Source organism: Pongo abelii, chromosome 3 (genome assembly GCF_028885655.2).
Source record: "Pongo abelii isolate AG06213 chromosome 3, NHGRI_mPonAbe1-v2.0_pri, whole genome shotgun sequence".
In the NCBI taxonomy this organism is placed as follows: domain Eukaryota; kingdom Metazoa; phylum Chordata; class Mammalia; order Primates; family Hominidae; genus Pongo; species Pongo abelii.
In genome coordinates this window covers 18,966,513-18,986,929 of record NC_071988.2, presented here as the reverse complement: position 1 = coordinate 18,986,929, position 20,417 = coordinate 18,966,513, and the positions used below count along the sequence as shown (strand labels likewise).

The following is a 20,417-nucleotide window of genomic DNA, read 5'->3' as shown; positions in this document are numbered from 1 at the left end:
ATTAGTAGTAGTATATTATTATTTACTTATTGTTATCATTAATATTATAATATTATTACTTATTATTATTAACCTAGGCTTTTTGCATGTTTAGTTTTAAATTCCATTAATTTGGTTGTTAGCAATCTCAATGGTGGAAGAGTTGGTAAAAATTAACATGTCTTCAAAAGATTAAATTAGGTGTCAAGTCACAGCAGCCACTCTTTTGGAGCCAGAAGAAAATTATGAGTTTTGAAAGAGAATGGGCCCAGATTAAGATGGTCTACCTTATTGAGGCTCTTGTTTCTGAATTTGCGGCTGGAATGGTTGAGATTTATAATATTGGGGGAACACACACCTGTAATGGGGGGCATATTTTACACACATGTGAATTCCCAAGTGGGAAAAGGAAGTCATTACATTTATTATTTTAACATACAGATTTAGCAGATGCATTCATTCTGTGGATAAAACAGTCTACTTTGATTTGATACTTAGCTAGCAGTAGAACATAATAGACTTTTAAAGTAGATTTTCATAATAATTTTGCGTTTCTTTTCATAATATTGCAGTGACTTTTAAGGATGGCTGTTAAGTAGATATTTTATGACCCTCTCCCAAAATAAGAGCCATCCCTATATGCATATATTTTACTGCGAGATCTGAAACCAATAAAAAAATTTTAAAAATTTAGGTAATTGGCTACTGGAAATGGGCTATGGAAAAAATATTACTAACATTACTATAAAGTGCAGTGTGTATATCAAAATTATTAACTAATACTAAACATTTTTATTAGGAAAGTTGCTGTTTTTGATTTGAAATACTTAAGAATCTATAATGGAATAATAAATTTACTTATTTTATTCTTTTAAAAAAATTTAACTTACATTTTGGATACATGGGTATATTGCACCCAGGTAGTGAGCATAGTACCCAATAGGTTGTTTTTCAAACCATACCACCTTCCCTCACTCCCTGCTCTGCAGTACCTATTGTTCTCACGTTAATGTCCATGTGTGCTCAACATTTAGCTTCCAATTATAAGTGAGAACATGTGGTATTTGGTTTTCGTTCCTGCATTAGTTAACTTAGGATTATGGCCTCCAGCTGCAACTATGTTGCTACAGAGGACATGATTTCATCCTCTTTACTGGCTGCATAGTATTCCATGGTGTATATGTGCCATATTTTCTTTATCCAATCCACCATGAATGGGCACCTAGCTTGAGTCCATGTCTTTGCTATTGTGAACAGCATGGTGATAAACATATGAGTACACGCATCTTTTTGTTATAATGATCTATTTTCCCTTGGGTATACACCCAGTAATGGGATTGTTGGGTCAAATGGTAGCTCTGTTTTAAGTTCATTGAGAAATCTCCAAACTGCTCTCCACAGTGGCTGAACTAATTTACACTCCCACCAACAAAGTATAAGTGTTCCTTTTTCTCTGCAGCCTCTGGAGCATCTGTTTTTTTTGACTTTTTAATAAAAGCCATTCTGACTGGTGTGATATAGTATTTCCTTGTGGTTTTGATTTGCATTTCTCTGATGATGAGTGATATTGAACATTTTGTTTTCATACATTTTGGCCACTAGTTTATTCTTCAACAGTGATAGAATAATGGCAAAGATACTGTGTAGCTGTTATTTATTTAATTTTTATACAAATTTTTGTCTAGTGAATTACTTAACCAAATTAGATTGTCTACAGACATTTCAAAACAGCAATCATATGTTCATGAAATCATTTTAATGGATTTCAGTTTCAATTTTTCCCATGAATAACAGATTTAATGCCACTAAGATGCTCCCTATAGATATTATGTCCCCTGTAGATCAGTTTTTATACATCAGAGAGAGAAAGGAGAGGTTGTATCATCCATTCTTTTCTGGATTCTTTATTTCTTGATTAACCCCTAACCTAGCTTAACTCCTGGCAAATGTTGCCAATATTAACTGAAAAATAAAAAATTTGGAATTTCTACTTACTTTAGTCTCTTCAACTATGGTAACTAGTCTAGACAGAATGTGAGGCCCATTGTTTATGTTATATTATTATTGGTAATCCCCAATGATACTTTCATTGCTTTAATTTCTGTTATGGATGTAGAGTCTGGGATCTGTGCCAGATGTTCTTTATTTGAAAATAATAAAAATATATCCAAATTTTGATTTTGCAAACATATCCCTTGCTTAATTGTTCATTGTATGAAATGTTAGTAAATTATACATTTTATCTTCAATTTTTTCAGAAATTCAAACTGCAGGGGACTTGTTGAAAAAATCATTGAGGTGACTAGTGATAATCCAACAAGAATTAAATGAAAAACTTTCAAAAATTAACAAATTTATAAAGATAAATATCCCCTTTAAATTGTATCTGTTTTTTTTTTGTCCTTGCTGTTTGATAAATTACCTCATGAAAGACATGTTAGACTTCAGGATGAAGCTTTCAGCCTGTTTCTATTTTATTTTCCCTTTGACAGATAATAAGCTCTTATGTCATTTAATATTTAGTTCCATTTATTTTAAAATAAAAGCTTCATCATAAAAATTCATTCTAAAAGAAATGAAAATGTGTGGGTGAGTTGTCAACATTGGATAGTCAGCAAATTGTGTAAACTGATTTCAAAATGGATAACTTCACAGTTATATATCACTTTCCAAAACAGAAGTATTTCCGAAAAGCTCTCCCAATTCGATTTTATGGAATTAAAAGCTAGTTTTTATAGGCTTTGGGGCTATTCCCCTAAATGGAAATGTTTTAAACCAGAGAAGGAGAAAAATCACGAGTCAGGATAGAGGAACGTTTTACAACCACGTCTTTGATGTAGAATAAATACATATTTATATATAACTTCAGCAAGACATATTTTATGTATCATATAATTCACCCTTTGCAGGTGTGCAATTCAATGAGTTTTAGTAAATATATGAGCTGTGCAACCATCACAGTAAATCAGTTTAGAACATTTCCATTACTCCAGTAAGATCCTTCATATACACTAAGGGTCATACTCTGTGCCAAACCTCTCTCACTCTCTACCACATCGGAACCATTTAATCTTCTGCCTGTCTCTGCAGACTTGGCTTTTCTGGACATTTCTCATCAAGTGAATTGTGTAATACCTGGTGTCTTGCATTTGGCAGCTTTCACTCGGTGTGTTTTGTAGGTTTGTTCATGGTGTAACACATCAGTGGTTTGCTTCCTTTGATTGCTGAATAGTATTCCATTGCATGGATATACCACTTTAATCCATTTATTCAGTTTAGGAATATTTAGCCTGTTTCTAATTTTTGGCTTTCTAAATAAAGCTGCTAAGAACACTTGAATCAATGTGTTTATCTGTATATATGCTGTTATTTCTCTGGGACAGCTATCTAATGTAAGGTTCTTGTATTGGTTCAAACCCCAAAAGCACACCAACAGACAACACAGCAGTGTGGGCAGCATGCTTTTTTAATGAGTGTCTGGTTGCAGGCGGGCTGTGGCCTAAAGTGGCATCAGCCCCAAGTGAGGATGGGGCAAAGGTTTTATAATCTCCTGGGAACAGGAAGAGTCCTAGTCTGACGTAACTGCTAGGTTGTACCTGGATGGCCTCTTTCTCGATCTTCAGGGTAAGTGTCTTCCGGCTGGCTCTCTTCCTGCTTCTGCTATCTTGCTGGCTCGTGCTGCTGGCACAAATAGCCTTGTGCCTTGGGAATGGGCCTGAGATGTGAGGAGTTATTCATCTCCTTAAGCTTTCAGGCCCCGCGGAGAATCTTACATTCTTGTCTATTTCGTTATAGAAAAGGGAAAAGGGATGACTTTCTCAATAACTACTTCAGGCGTGACATAGGGGTGGTGTGGGCACCTTAGAAAAAGAAAAACTTAATTTTGGGGGTATTCTTGAGGGATGGGTTGGTATCTATCATGTTGTAGCAGGAGCATCGTTTGGATTGTCTGGTGGTTAACTGTAGTTTTAACAGCTTTTATTATCAGCGGGATAACACAAGGGAGAAACAAGAGGAGCCCAATGATGAAGATTACTGGCCCTACCAGCATTTTAAATCCTCCTAAATTAGAGAACCACCCTCCTAGAAGGTTTTTGCATCCCATCCCTCCCAGGTTTGGACTGGTACATGGGCTAGTTTTCTGATGTTTGAAGCAATTTTTCTAGAGCTGCTTTTTCATTATCATCTATGTTAAGACAGCAATTAGAGATATTAAACTTACCACAGACTCCACCCTCTTCTGCTAATAAATAGTCTAGTGCTAGCCTGTTTGGATAAATTGCCGCGTGCGTTTGGTTTTGTCATTGCGTGAGCATTTCCAGGGCTGAGGCAGTTTGGTCATTGATTATCTCTAGAACCGCCTGTAGTCTAATTATTCTACTTAGCATATATATAGAAGCGTGGTAACCCCATGAACCATCCTCAGCCCAAGTGGCAGGAACGTAATATTCAATGATCCCTTACGGAGGCCATTTGTTCCCTTGCCATCTTTGGCTTCCTCCTACCTTTAAGGATCGTTTTTCTTTGTTTAGGTTATTATATACAGGGTCTCCGAGGGTGTGGCCTACTGTTAATGTTTTGGAGGAAGGAGTAGCCTTAGGGGTGAGCATGACCCTGGTGCCATGGACCCAATGGGGGAGTCCTTGGACACCCACTGCAGTTGGCATGCTGAGTATCAATCACAGTGTAGGGGCCTGTCCACTTTGGTTGTAGCTTTTGGGTGAGGGTCGGGTTGGCAGATAAACAGTCTGTACCTGCAAGACAGTTACGTTGAGAGGACAAGGAGGTGTTAACAGGGAGAGGCATGGCCTCATCTGCTGCTTTACAAATGAAAGATCGTGTCTGGATTAAGGAGGGGAGGTAAATCCCAAGTGGCTCAGAGTCTGGTAAGGATGGAGGCCCCAAGATAAAAGTTTAGCCATACATGATTTCAAAGGGATTATAAAAAGAGGGTGCTTTTGGAGTTGCACGGAGTCTCATGAGGGTGAAAGGGAGATTTTTTTTTTTGTCCAAGACTGGTGGGTTCCTAGAGCCAGCTTGGTGAGTTGGGCTTTAAGGACAGAGTTAATTTTTTTAACTTTGCCTGAAGATTGAGGCATGTAGGGTGTGTAGAGAACCTACTTTAATTTTAAAGATGTAGAGACGCCTTGGGTAATTTGGCTGATGAAGGCGGGCCCGTTATCAGACTGGATGGATGTTGGGAGTCCGAAACGGGGAATTATATGTATGATGAGAGTTTGAGTGATGATATTTGCACTTTCTGAAGTTGTTGGGAATGCTTCTACCTACCCAGAGAAAGTACAGACAAAGACTGGAAGATAGTGGAGCCGTTTATTGGGCGGCATGTGAGTGAAGTCTACCTGCCAATTTTGCCTGAGTATCTGGCCCCAGGGTTGGTGGGTAGGAAAAGACAGCAACCAGAGGGAGCTCTGGGGTGACACTGAGTGGCAGGTAGAGCAGGACTGGGTGATTTTTTGAACACGACTGCAAAGGCGAGGACAAATGAGAATAGGGCAGAGAAGTTGAAAGAGAGGTTTGTAACTAACATGGAAAGAGTTGTGAAGGCTTTGGAGGTGAGGAAGGCTTTGAGAGTGAGGAAGAATGAAGCACCCTTCCTTGACATAGCATGGTCCTTGCCTTTGAAAGTTTTGGGCTTGGAAACCTTCTTCTGAGTAAAGAGGAGAGAACAAGGACAGGGACAGAAACTGGCCTTGCATGGGTTGTAGGGCTACTCGTTTGGCTACCTGATCTGCTAAAGCATTCCCAGCTGATATATGATTGTCTGGGGTTTGGTGGCCCCTGCAATGAATGATGGCAACTTTCTGTGGGAGTATGGCAGCTTGAAGGAGCTTGCTGATGACAGAGACATTTATGACAGGAGTGTTCTTTGCAGTTAGGAAACTTCATTCTTTCCAGATAGACGAGTGTGAGTGTACTATATGGAACGCATAACAAGAATCTGAATATATGTTAATTTGTTGTCCAGCTGCTAGAGTGACAGCTTGAGTGAGGGTGCTGAGTTCAGCTTTTTGGGAGGTGGTGCCTGGGGGAGCGGATTGGCTTCAATAGTGTGTGTTTGGTGGGGGGTGACACTATAGCGTAGCCAGCATGTTGGCGTCCTTGATGTAGGAAGGAGCTGCCATCTACAAAATAAATAAAGGAGGCACCTGGAAGGGGTTGGTCTGTTAGGTTTGGAAAAGGATGAAAAAAGTTTCAACAGCGTTCACACAGAAGTGTGTAGGGTCTTGGGCGGTTGTAGCTTCAGGTAAGAGAATGGCTGGGTTTAGATGGGAGCTGGTTAGCAGGGTGATTTGCGGGGGGCGTTCTATGAATATACAGTTGGAGGAGCCGTGGGGCAGAGATGAGACTTAGTACACTGCAGTGAGCTAGCATGTCTTTGATGTTATGGGTTGAATAAACTGTTAGGTTGGCATGGAGAGATAGTTTTAGGCTTTTAAAGTTGAGGACAGCAGCTGCCGCCAGTGCTTGGAGGCAGGCAGGCCATCTGCGAACTGTGGTTTCAAGTTGTTTGGAGAGGTAGATAATAACCTAGAGGGTGGGTCCCTTAGACTGGGTTAGAATACCTAGTGCAACTCCACGTCGTTCATCAGTATAGAGGGAGAAAGGTTTGGTGAGGTCTGGGAGTGTGAGGATGGGGGCTGAGATGAGAGCCTTTTAGAGTAAACGGAAAGGTTGGGTAATAGGCTGTGCAAGGTTTGAAGGCTCATAGAGAGGGCATTTAGAGGCTTGGTATAACGGTTTGGCAAGTAGAGTGAAGGAGGGAACCCAGAGCCTAAAATATCCCACTAGTCCTAGAAAAGAGAATTTCTTGCTTCATTTGAGGAGGTGGGAGGGACTGGAGGAAGGATATGCGGTCGGCTGTGAGCCCTCGGGTTTGCGGGGTAAGAGCTAGGCCTAGATAGGTGACTGAGGGGGTGCATATTGTGCTTTCTTAGGGGAGACACAATACCCCCGTTCTGCCAAGAAGTTTAAAAGAGAGAGATAGTATGGGCGTTGCAGTCTCTTTGAGAGGGGCTTCACAGGAGCAGATCATTAACACATTGAAGGAGAGTGGACAGTTTTAGGGATAAGGTACAGAGGTCATGAGCAAGGGCCTGTCCAAAAAGGTGGGGGCTGTCTCTGAAACCTTGAGGTAGTACACATCAGGTGAGCTGACGTGAAAGGTGGGTGTTGGGGTTTTCCCAAATAAAGGCAAAGAGGTTTTGGGTGTAAAGGAATTGTGGGGGGAAAAAAAACATCCTTTAGGTTTAGAACAGAAAAATGGGTGGTATTGGAGGGAATTATGCAAAGTAAAGTATATGAGTTAGGAACTACTGGACATATGGGAGTACAGCTTGGTTAATGAGCTGAGGTCCTGGACTAAGTGTTAACTTCCATCTGGCTTTTTAACAGGTAAAACTGATGTGTTAAAAGGGGAGTTTGTTGGGCGGAGTAGGTGACTGGCGAGGAGGCGAGAAATGATAGGCTTTAGGCCTATGAGAGTTGCTTGGGTGATGGGATACTGCTTCTGTGATAGGAACTGGGTGGGATTCTTAAGGGTAATGTGGACGGGGGTGTGGTGTTCTGTGACTGAGGGTGTGTAAGTATCCTAAACAGCGGGGTTAACTATGGGTGGAGGATAAGGAAAGGTTGCATGTTTTAAGGTGGGAGGTTGGAGGAGTAAAAGAAAGTTAGAAGCCCAGAGCGGTCTGGGTTGATGCATTGGGTACTATGGGGGAACGTGGAAGTAGAGAGTACTGTGGAGTTTTGAAAGGATGTCTCTCTGCCTAGGAGTGGAGTTGGGCATGATGGCAGATCTAAGAAAGAGTGAGTGAAGGGTAAGGTGTGCAGGGAGCAGAAAAGTGGAGCGGGGGTTCGGGGTTTGGAGACTTGTCCATCAATTCCCACAACAGAGACTTGGGAGGACTGGGTGGCTCCTGAAAAATTAGATAAAGCAGAGTAGGTTGCCCTGGTATTAATTTAAAAACATACTGGCCTATCTGCCACCATTAGGGTTACCTTGGCTCGGATAAAGCAATGGTAGTTGCCATGGTGTCCGTTCCAGGGCACTGTCAGTCTTCAGTGGTAAGGCCAATGAGATCTGAGTAGGAGGTTGTGGCTGGCTTAGGAATGGATGAGGGCGGTCCTTGCAGGGGCTGCTCACAGTCCTACTTCCACTGGGGTCCTCTGCAGAGGGGTCATGGCCTGGTAGGCTTACCTGGGTTTGGGCATTGTCTGGTCCAGTGGCCTTCCTTGCCACACTTGAAACAGGCACCAGGTGGAGGTGGATTGTTAGGAGGCTTCTGTGTGGAGCTGCAGCCCCGTGGGCCTGCAGGGCCCCTGATGGCAGAGGTAAGCGTTTGAAACTCTGCCTGTTTTTGCCTTTTACTTTCCTCATCACAATTGTTAAATACTTTGAAGGCTAAATTAAGAAGGTCTCATAGTAGGGTTTGAGGGCCATCATCAAGCTTCTGAAGCTTGTGCCAGATATTGGGAGTAGATTGGGGGGGTGAACCAAAGGTTTGAGATAGTGATTTCTTCTGGGCTGGCTGGATCTAGGCTGGTATATTTTCTTATGGCTTCAGTCAAATGAAAGAGAAACAGGGCTGGGTTTTCATCAGGACCTTGGGTGATTGTTGAAAGTTTTTCATAGTTTACTGTTTTATGGGCACCGTTTTTGAGTCCTGCAAGGAGACACGTAATCATGTGGTCTCGATGGTAGCATCCAGAGGCCCCGTCTGGATAATCCATGTGGGGGTCCTGATTGGGGACTGGCTCTGCGCCAGTAGTCTGGGAAGGAGTTTAGTGATGAATTGTATCAGCACGTGCCTGAGCTAAGGTCCAGATACAGTCTGGTCTTCTGGGGTGAGGGTGGAAGACAGGATAACGTAGACGTCATGCCAGGTTAGTTCAGAAGACTCGGTAAGGTACTGAAACTACTTAATATAAGATAGGGTCTTGTGGAAATGAACCCAGTCTTTTGTTAATTGGAGAAAGGTCAGTGGGGGAGAAGGAAACAAGAACTCTAATAATACCTTCAGCTCCTGCTGCTTCCTGAAGGGGGCACTCTAGCACTGGCACTGAAGTAAGGGTGGGGCATGGGCCAAAGATGGCGCTCAAGTGAGTATGGGTCGGGGAGAAGGAAGAAGTCAGAAGTGGTTCCAGCTGAGGGTTTAAAGGGGATGGGGGGTTGAGTTGATAGGCAGTGGAGGATAGATAGGGGCTTAAGGTGGTGGGATGGGTTTACAGGCTTCAGGAGAGGGTGGGGAGGAAGGAGAATGAGTACAGACAATACTAGACTTGTCCTGAGGAGAGGACAGTGTAGGAAAAGAAGTGGGTACTTTTGGAGGTGATACCAGCTGGGAAGATGGTGGCTGGGAAGATGGCGGCTGAGAAGACAACATGGAGGCTTGCCGGGTTAAAGAAGACAGTTGAGAGGAAGAGGTAGGGGCTGGGAGTGATGGACAGCAGTCAGCTGGATTGAACGAGATAGAAGAGGTAGGGTTGGGAGGAGAAAGGCGATCCCGGTGGCAAGAATGAAGGAGAAGGATTTGAATAGGTGAGAAAGAATTGCAGAGGTCAGGTTGTGATCTGAGTGCAAAAAGGCCTGGACATAAGGAATTTCTCCCCATTTCTCCAGTCGTTGGTAATAATTGCTTAAGTCAGTTAAAATTGTAAAGTCGAATGTTCCATTGAGGGCCGTTTGGACCCATTATCCAATTTGTATTGCAGCCAGACTGAATTGCAAGAAACGACAAGGCACATAAAGTGGATATGTTGCCTGAGGCCTAAGGTTTGCAGGGTTTTTTTATGAGGCAGCCTAGAAGGCTGTATTTTGGAGTGGAGGACCACGAGTTTCCCATAACAGAGGGTAGACATGGGAGAACAGGGAAAAAGGAGACCATCCTGGATGGACGGAAGGAGATGATAAAAGGAGTGATTATCACCGCTGCCTTTTTTGTTTCCAGAACGGGATCAAATGGCTTAGAGGCATCCCCCTAAGACCAGATGATCAGCGGGGATCGGCAAGTGCCTGGAACATGCCAGAGCCTTTTTGGACTAACGTTGGATTTTCGGACTGGAGAAACCAAGAGAGGCCGTGCGGCTTTTCCCCTGTTAACCAGGCTCCCGGGGAAATTTACCAGTAGGCGAGATCAATGACAATGTGCATGCACAGAGAGGCGACTGGAGGCTGAGGAGCTTCCTTTTTCTGGCTGCTGTGGCCTGCTCTCTGGGGTGGAGGGGTAGGTCCTCAGAGGACGCAGACCTGAGCCCCTCCTGGGTTTTGGGACCAGATGTAAGGTTCTTGTATGGGTTTGAACCCGGAGGGTGCGCCAACAGACAACACAAGGCAGTATGGAGCAACACGCTGTTTGAGTGAGCGCCTGGGTGTAGGTGGGCTGAGGCCTAAAATGGCATCAGTCCCAAGTGAGGATGGGGCAAAGGTTTTATAGTCTCCTGGAAATAGGAAGTGTCCTAGTATGACATAACTGCCAAATTGTATCCGAATGGCCTCTTTCTCGATCTTCAGGGGTACTTGTCTTCCGGCTGGCTCTCTTCTTGCTTCTGCTATCTTGCTGGCTCACGCTGCTGGTGCAAGTAGCCTTGTGCCTTGGGACTGGCCTGAGAAGGGAGGAGTTATTTATCTCTTTAAACTTTCAGGCCCCGGGGAGAATCTTACACCTAAGAGTGGAAAGCCTGTGTCATATGGTGAATGTATTTTTAACTCTCAAAGCATTTCCAAAGTGGCAACACCAGTGTATGCCACAGTTGGCAATATATGAGGGATCCCATTTCTATAATTTATTTACTATTTTCTGTCTTTTTTATTATAGACATTCTGAGAGATTTAAAATGGTACTTCACTGTGGCATTAATTTACATTTCCCTAATGAATAATTATGTTGAGCTTCTTTCTTTGTGCTTGTTAGCCATTTCTATATCTTCTTTATTAAAATGTTCATTCAAATATTTCGCCTATTTTATTTAGGTGCTCATTTTCTTATTATTGACCTATAAGCAATCTCTGTGTATTCATGATACAAGCCCTTATCAGATATGTGTTTTATAAAATATGATATTCTAGTGTTACTTTTTTTTCATTTTCTTAATGATGTCTTTTGAAGTACAGATGTACTGAATTTTGATGAACTCTACTTTATCACCTTTTCTTTCTTACATTAACTTTGCTTTGGTGTCATAGCTAACACTTCATTGCCTAACCCAGATTTCACAAGATTTCATCCTATGGTATTTACCAAAAGTTTTACTGTTGTAACTCTTTTTGTAAGATTATAATAATCTTTAAGTTAATTTTTACTTAGTGAAAGGTAAAAATCTAAGTTCACATTATCATGGATGAACAATTATCATAATACCATCTCTAGAATATCTATCCTTTTCCTTGACACCTTTGTCAAAAGTAAATTAACTATAAATATAAGGCTTTATTTCTGAAGTCTTAATCCTGTTCAGTTGACCTGCATATTTACTCTTATCCTGGTATCAAACTGTCATGATTACGGTAGCTTTCCAATACTTTTGAAATTGCAAAGTTAAAGTCTTTCAGCTCCATTCTATTTTTTCAAAATTATTTTGGCTGTTTTAGGTTTTTTGCAATCTCATGTTAGTCAAGGTTCTTCAAGGAAACAGAATCAGTAAGATATATGTAACTATGTAAGAGAAGATTTATTCTAAGGATTGGCTCACAAGATAATAGAGGCTGAGAAGTCCTATAATATGCCATCTGCAGGCTGGAAAACTGGGAAAGCTGGTTGTGTAATTCAGCCCAAATTTGAAGGACTGAGAAATGGGAGTGGAAGAGGGGCGAACTGCTGTAAGTCCCAGAATTGGAAGCCTTGAGAACCAAGAGCTGTAATTTCTGAGAGGAGGAAAATTTGGATGTTCCAACTCAAGAAAACAGAGAGGATTCACTTGTTCCTGCCATTTTGCTGTATTTAACTCCCAACAGATTAGATAATGTCCATCCACATTGGTGAGGGCAGATCCTATTTACTCAATCTACTGATTCAAATAATAAATCACTTATGGGAACATACTCATAGGCATACGCAGAAATAATATTTTACCACCTATCTGGGCATCCCTTAGCCCAGTCATGTTAACATATAAAATTAAACATCACCAGTCCCATATAAATTTTAGGACCAATTCTCACTTTATGTGAAAAGCCCTCCTGGAATTTTGATAGGGTTGGTGTTGAATCTCTTGATCAGTTGAAAATAATTGCCTTATAGTATAGTTTGAAGTCAGGTAGTGTGATGCCTCCAGCTTTGTTCTTTTGGCTTAGGATTGACTTGGCGATGCGGGCTCTTTTTTGGTTCCATATGAACTTGAAAGTAGTTTTTTCCAATTCTGTGAAGAAAGTCATTGGTAGCTTGATGGGGATGGCATTGAATCTGTAAATTACCTTGGGCAGTATGGCCATTTTCACGATATTGATTCTTCCTACTCATGAGCATGGAATGTTCTTCCATTTGTTTGTATCCTCTTTTATTTCCTTGAGCAGTGGTTTGTAGTTCTCCTTGAAGAGGTCCTTCACGTCCCTTGTAAGTTGGATTCCTAGGTATTTTATTCTCTTTGAAGCAATTGTGAATGGGAGTTCACTCATGATTTGGCTCTCTGTTTGTCTGTTATTGGTGTATAAGAATGCTTATGATTTTTGCACATTGATTTTGTATCCTGAGACTTTGCTGAAGTTGCTTATCAGCTTAAGGAGATTTTGGGTTGAGACAATGGGGTTTTCTAGATATACAATCATGTCGTCTGCAAACAGGGGCAATTTGACTTCCTCCTTTCCTAATTGAATACCCTTGATTTCCTTCTCCTGCCTAATTGCCCTGGCCAGAATTTCCAACACTATGTTGAATAGAAGTGGTGAGAGAGGGCATCCCTGTCTTGTGCCAGTTTTCAAAGGGAATGCTTCTAGTTTTTGCCCATTCAGTATGATATTGGCTGTGGGTTTGTCATAGATAGCTCTTATGATTTTGAGATACGTCCCATCAATACCTAATTTATTGAGAGTTTTTAGCATGAAGAGTTGTTGAATTTTGTCAAAGGCCTTTTCTGCATCTATTGAGATAATCATGTGATTTTTGTCTTTGGTTCTGTTTATATGCTGGATTACATTTATTGGTTTGCGTATATTGAACCAGCCTTGCATCCCAGGGATGAAGCCCACTTCATCGTGGTGGATAAGCTTTTTAATGTGCTGCTGGATTCGGTTTGCCAGTATTTTATTGAGGATTTTTGCATCAATGTTCATCAAGGATATTGGTCTAAAATTCTCTTTTTTGGTTGTGTCTCTGCCCGGCTTTGGTATCAAGATGATGCTGGCCTCATAAAATGAGTTAGGGAGGATTCCCTCTTTTTCTATTGATTGGAATAGTTTCAGAAGGAATGGTACCAGTTCCTCCTTGTACCTCTGGTAGAATTCGGCTGTGAACCCATCTGGTCCTGGACTTTTTTTGGTTGGTAAGCTATTGATTATTGCCACAATTTCAGCTCCTGTTAGTGGTCTATTCGGATTCAATTTCTTCCTGGTTTAGTCTTGGGAGGGTGTATGTGTTGAGGAATTTATCCATTTCTTCTAGATTTTCTAGTTTATTTGCATAGAGGTATTTGTAGTATTCTCTGATGATAGTTTGTATTTCTGTGGGATCAGTGGTGATACTGGTACCAAAACAGAGATATAGATCAATGGAACAGAACAGAGCCGTCAGAAATAACGCCACATATCTACAACTATATGATCTTTGACAAACTTGACAAAAACAAGAAATGGGGAAAGGATTCCTTATTTAATAAATGGTGCTGGGAAAACTGGCTAGCCATATGTAGAAAGCTGAAACTGGATCCCTTCCTTACACCTTATACAAAAATCAGTTCAAGATGGATTAAAGACTTAAACGTTAGACCTAAAACCATCAAAACCCTAGAAGAAAACGTAGGCATTACCATTCAGGACATAGGCATGGGCAAGGACTTCATGTCTAAAACACCAAAAGCAATGGCAACAAAAGCCAAAATTGACAAATGGGATCTAATTAAACTAAAGAGCTTCTGCACAGCAAAAGAAACTACCATCAGAGTGAACAGGCAACCTACAAAATGGGAGAAAATTTTCGCAACCTACTCATCTGACAAAGGGCTAATATCCAGACTCTATAATGAACTCAAACAAATTTACAAGAAAAAAACAAACAACCCCATCAAAAAGTGGGCGAAGGACATGAACAGACACTTCTCAAAAGAAGACATTTATGCAGCCAAAAAACACATGAAAAAATGCTCACCATCACTGGCCATCAGAGAAATGCAAATCAAAACCACAATGAGATACCATCTCACACCAGTTAGAATGGCAATCATTAAAAAGTCAGGAAACAACAGGTGCTGGAGAGGATGTGGAGAAATAGGAACACTTTTACACTGTTGGTGGGACTGTAAACTAGTTCAACTCTTGTGGAAGTCAGTGTGGCGATTCCTCAGGGAACTAGAACTAGAAATTCCATTTGACCCAGCCATCCCATTACTGGGTATATACCCAAAGGACTATAAATCATGCTGCTGTAAAGACACATGCACACGTATGTTCATTGTGGCGTTATTCGCAATAGCAAAGACTTGGAACCAACCCAACTATCCAACAATGATAGACTGGATGAAGAAAATGTGGCACATATACACCAGGGAATACTATGCAGCCATAAAAAATGATGAGTTCACGTCCTTTGTAGGGACATGGATGAAATTGGAAATCATCATCCTCAGTAAACTACCGCAAGAACAAAAAGCCAAACACCGCATATTCTCACTCATAGGTGGGAATTGAACAATGAGAACACATGGACACAGGAAGGGGAACATCACACTCTGGGGACTGTTGCGGGGTGGGGGGAGGGGGGAGGGATAGCATTGGGAGATATACCTAATGCTAGATGACGAGTTAGTGGGTGCAGTGCACCAGCATGGCACATGTATACATATGTAACTAACCTGCACATTGCGCACATGTACCATAAAACCTAAAGTATAATAATAATAATAATAATAATAATAATAATAAAAAGAAAAAAAAGGCTTAAAAAATAAAATAAAAAGAAAATAATTGCCATGTGTAAGAGACTGAGTCTTCCAGTACATAAATGTGAAATTCTTCTCTGATTATTTAGATCTTCTTTAATTTCCCTCAACAATATTTCATCATTTCCACTGCAACATTCTTGCAGTTCTGTTGTTAAAGTTAGATAAGTATCTTATACTTTTAATTGCTATTATAAAGGAATTATAGAATAAATATATTTTGATAAAGAATACTCAAAAATTTCAAAATTGGAAGCTGTATTTAAAGAAAGAGAGCTACACATAACAAATAACTTTCAGTTTTCTATAGATCAGCCTTTTAAACAGTTTGGATATTTAATTAGTTACTTATATAGTATCAAAATAATCAACACTTCTATGACCCAGCACTTAATGGATATTTTATTCTGCAGGGTAGAAGAACAGATAAAGCTTGAGAAAGGCTTTTATATTTAAAAAAATACAATTGAGAATGTAAAGCACACTACATTTTCCTTTTAGAGATTCATTATGTATATTAGCAAATTAAAGGCTCAGATGCCCATTCTAGTTTATTTGGCCATATTTTATAGAACATTTATTAACATATTAAGGAACTCCTAATGTATTTTAGAAGAGAAATTGGAACACCCTGGTATGGCAGCTTACAGTTTGCACAGCTTTTCTCAGGAGCATGCATCTTATAACTACTTGTGAGAGTAGACATGGCTATTGCTATTAAACAGCATCTAACCCAAGCCATATGTCTGTTAAGTATTAAAGCCAGGTCTTGCACTCAGGACTTCTGCCCAAATGCCATTTTCATTTCATCCATGAAATCCAAGAGAAGTCTCATTCTGTGACTGAAGCATCAATCCTCTGAAGAATCGTGTTACCATAAACAGATACACATTCAAGGTTTTGGAAATTCTTTGAGCAATGAAGAACCTCCTGTAAGTATCACACTTAGCAGTTTGAATTGTCTTCAGAGAGTGCTAAGAATTGAGAAGACAGAGCTGAGTGACAGAATGAAGATGTGTGAAGATGGAGCACAGGGCAGAGCTGACCTTAGAATTGCTGAAAGGCAATGGATAGGAAGAAAATGACATAGAAAATACAGACTATTCAAATTTGCTTTTGCTGGGCTTCGATACTGCCTGATCAAATGATGCTTTGCTTGTATTCTGTAGAAAATCCTGCAACTAAGAAATGTATAGGTTGATGTGAGCTAAATGAATGAAGCCAATAGAGTAATAATTAATTGAAAATACACTAGCAAATGAATAGATATAAAAGTAGAACACACAAAGGTAAATAAAGTAATAGGGGAGAAATCACTAATTGAAATGTACATAGCTTAGATCATCAGGATATTTTTGAAAGTAAGTTGTCAGTTACTTTCTGGTTTGCTTGTTTAATTACCTTAATTTATTTCTCCCTTAGATCATACTTAAACAAAAAATGTTAACATTTGAATCTAGAGAATTTGTAAACATTAAGTAGGCATCTATTTATAAATGTTGACAAAATTACAGTGGATTTAATTTGTGCATGATGAAATCAAGAATGACTAAGGAGATACTCGTTGTTTAAAAATAATAACCACTTTAAATACTTTACAAATTCAGTGAATATTTATTCAGTGCCTGCTCTGTGCCAGGCAGTGTTCTAGGAGCTTGAAATCATCAGTAAACAAACAAAAAAAAAACCCATGTCCTAGTACAGCATGGATTTTTACAATAAGCAAATCATAAACTAAAAAATAAATATAATAAAGAAGTCGACTACATAGCATACTATATTCACATAGTCAGCTACCTGGTGAGAAGGCAGTAAGTGCTGGAGGAAAAAATAAAAAAAGTAGAGCAGAGTGTCGGGGATGAAGAATGCCTATGGGGTGGCGGTGTTACAAAAAGCATGGGTATGAAATTACAATGGTCAGAATGAGAGAAAATTGATATAGATATATCTATTTTAAATGTATATTTAATATTTTATCCATATCTGATTTCATGTAAATACTTTTTCCTAAGATGGAAGATGAACAGGTTTATGTAATTTCTAATTTGGAAAAGGTATTTTCCATGATACTATATAGATAGTTGAAGGAAATATAAATATTTTCCTTTTTCCTTGGGTAAGCCTACGGATTGACTCTTTTTTTTCTTTCTTTCTTGCAATAGCATTTGTGTATACTTTTGATGCTTTCTTCTTATATTTAACAAATGGAAATTTACTGAGGTTTGAGTTTATGAATACAATGGGTTAATTCATGGGGCAATACCACAAAATTGGGCATTATTTTTCATTTCTTTTAATTATCAGAGTGTTCAAGAGAGCAACTTGAGGCAATAAGATGATAGTTATTGAGAACATCAAGTAAGAAAGTTAGAGCTCATGAACTCTATTTCTCTGAAATAGAGTTTTCAATATTTATTGGCTCTGAATCAAATATCATGGTCAAGGCTGAGTGTAAAATGAGATATAAGAGAAGCAGTTGATTTTCTAATGTTTAAAATGTTCTAATTTTTCCATCCTAAGAAATGCATTTAATTTTACAATACATGAAATTCAAGCTACTTAGAGTATTGAAATACAGTAGCTTGTCTTTAATCTAATGACTAAAATAACGGAATAAATTAGTTGGGTGTCACACAGCCAGCCTCATTTTGTTGGATCTTGGAACTTTACATTACTGGTATTCTCCACTGCAAGCTGCTGATTCTGATAAATCAAAAATAATCAAATGGCATAACTGTACAACAAAATAAAAATCGAATTATATTCCAAAATAGTATCAACTTTATCTAGGATTTCTTCATTCATACATTCACTCATTCATTCATTCATTAAAAATTTGTCTTTTGAGAACTTAATCTGTTCTAGGTACAGTGGCAAGTGCTAGGAGTAAAACATGGCCAGGACTTGATCCTATTAAATAGACATGTGTTATGACTAAATGTGTCCTTTCACAAATTGGTATGTTGAAGGCCTAATCCCCAATGTGACTATATATGGAGATAGGTTCTGTGAGGAGGGATTAAGGTTAACAGGTCATAAGCGGGGTGTTCTACTTCAATAGAACTGGTATCCTTAGAAGAAGAGGAGCAGACCTCAGATCTCTTTCTCTCCACCATGCGAGGACACAGTGGCACGACAGCCACCTATAAGACAGGAAGGGAGTTCTCATCAAAAAGAAAATTGGCTGACGCTTGATCTTGAACTTCCCAGGATCCAGAATTATGAAAACATAATCTGTTGTTTAAGGCACTTAGTTTATGGTATATTGTTCTGGAAGCTTGAGCTAACTAATACAATGTGTCAACTACATATCACCATCCATTGTAGTGAGTGGCATGATAGAAGTCCATAGGGGCCCAGTAGAAGAAGTGATTGCTCAAATGCAAAGGCTTCATAGAGAGGAAGACATTTGAACTGGTTCTTAAAGGATCAGTAGGGATTTGCTAGGCAGTGATGGTAGCAGTGCATTTGAGAGAAAGTTCCTGGTATTTTCTGAATGCTTGTTTCTTGCCACAGAGTCATTCCTTCTAAGCCTCTCACTCATCCTATCTCATCAAAACTATTTTTGTGCTCAAAAAATAAAATAGCCTTAATGAATGTTATCAATTCATTTCCATAAATGTTACTGCTCTTCCACAGTGATGTTCCAGGGCTTGCCACAGTTCTCCATTTCTGTAACCTCACTGTATGATGCCAAACTTAAGAGTGTTGGTAGAAGTGTCTTAGGAAATGTGGCTTGAAGCCCTTTTACAATTACTGAGGTAAAATGAAAAAAAAAAAAGAAGAAGCATTATGTGCAGTAAACACAGGCATGAAGGCAAACCCTGGTGCCATAAGCATCCCTGGAAACAATGGTTCAGAAACATCACGTTTAATCATTTCCTGCCAAAATGGTAAGTTACAGCCTGTCTGCGTTCCCATCTCATCTTGTTCTTATTTTTCCTTTCACCTATACTAATACGTTATAATTGTTCATTTCTATCTCAACCACTGGACTATGGGTTTCACTGTGCAGGTGATATTTTACTCCTTCCCTTTCTGCTGTCAACACTCATTTATTCACTCAATCAATCATTCATTCACCTTTCTATATTTAATGGCTGCAGGATACCAGTGACAGTGCCAGACACTGGTTGTCAGCAGCGGTGATTGTTCATCAGAAGTAAGGGAGACAGGTAATACAGAAACAACAACAACAACAAAACCAAGATTATTTCAGTGATAAGTGTTCTGCAGGAAATAAACTATCTAATACAGGAGACACAAACTGTGGACAGTGATGGGGAAAGTTAAGTCCTGAAGATGAGAAGGAGCCAGTATTCTAAAGATGAGTGAGGAGCCAGGGGTTAGCAAGTGCAAAGGCCCGGGGGAAGTAAAGAGCTTGATTTTATTGAGGAAAAGAAAGGGTTATAAGCATAATGGGTAGGTAGCATGTGAATTGGAGAGGGAAAATAAGGTTGGGGCTTTTAGATCCTCTTGAGAACTTTGGATTTGCTACAGGAGAAAACCATTAAAGAATGTTAACTAAAGGAGAAATTTTATATGCTCATGTTCAATTGCAAGACACGATTTACACTTTTAAAACAATTACTCTACCTGCTGTGCGCAAACCAGGTTAACGGTGGGCATTTCCAGAAGCGGGGGCTGAGGGGGCAGTTAGGAAGCAATTGCTACACTCCAGGTGAAGGTGAAGAGGACCTGAGGCCAAGTGAGTAGCGGTGCAGATGGGAGAGAAGAGAACGCATATGAGGTGTGTTTGCAGAGACAGACATAAATGATTTATTATGGATTGACTGTCAGGGCTCAGGAAAAAGGAGGATTTAAGAATGACTTTTTAAGTCTTTATTGTATTGTCATTTAACAAAGTAGAAGAGAAGGAAAAGAACAGGTTTTGAGAGAAAAAATAGAGTTATTTTCTGAACCATATTAAGTTTTTAATGATTATTCATTATTTTGTTAGAGAAATCAGATACTGGGATATAAGGGGATGAAGCTCAGGGCAGATTTTTAAGTGAGGCAGAGGCTTGAGGTGGTACTAAAAGCTCTGAGAGTTGTGATTAAATGGAAAAGAGTGAAGACCAGGAAGCAAAGAGGCTGAGGACTGAAGCCTCCTGCGTGCCCGTAGACCGAAGGCAAGATATAGAAGTAGATGACACAACACAGAGACAGAAAAGCAGCGGCCAGAAGTGGAGGAGGAAAAGGAGCAAAGTGTGACCACATCAAGGCAGGGGCAGCCGGCTGAGAGGCTGCATGAGATGAGCTGACAAGTGTCCACAACACTTGGCAAAGGGATGTTGGTGACCTTCCAAGAATGGTTCCATGGGGGTGGTGGT

At 39.9% G+C, this 20,417-nt stretch overlaps 1 pseudogene; it reads right to left on the bottom strand.

The window, feature by feature from the left end:
- Positions 1 to 3,362: 3,362 nt before the first annotated feature.
- Positions 3,363 to 18,754, bottom strand: LOC134761337 (transcription factor NF-E4-like; annotated as a pseudogene).
- Between the last annotated feature and the right edge of the window lie 1,663 nt (positions 18,755 to 20,417).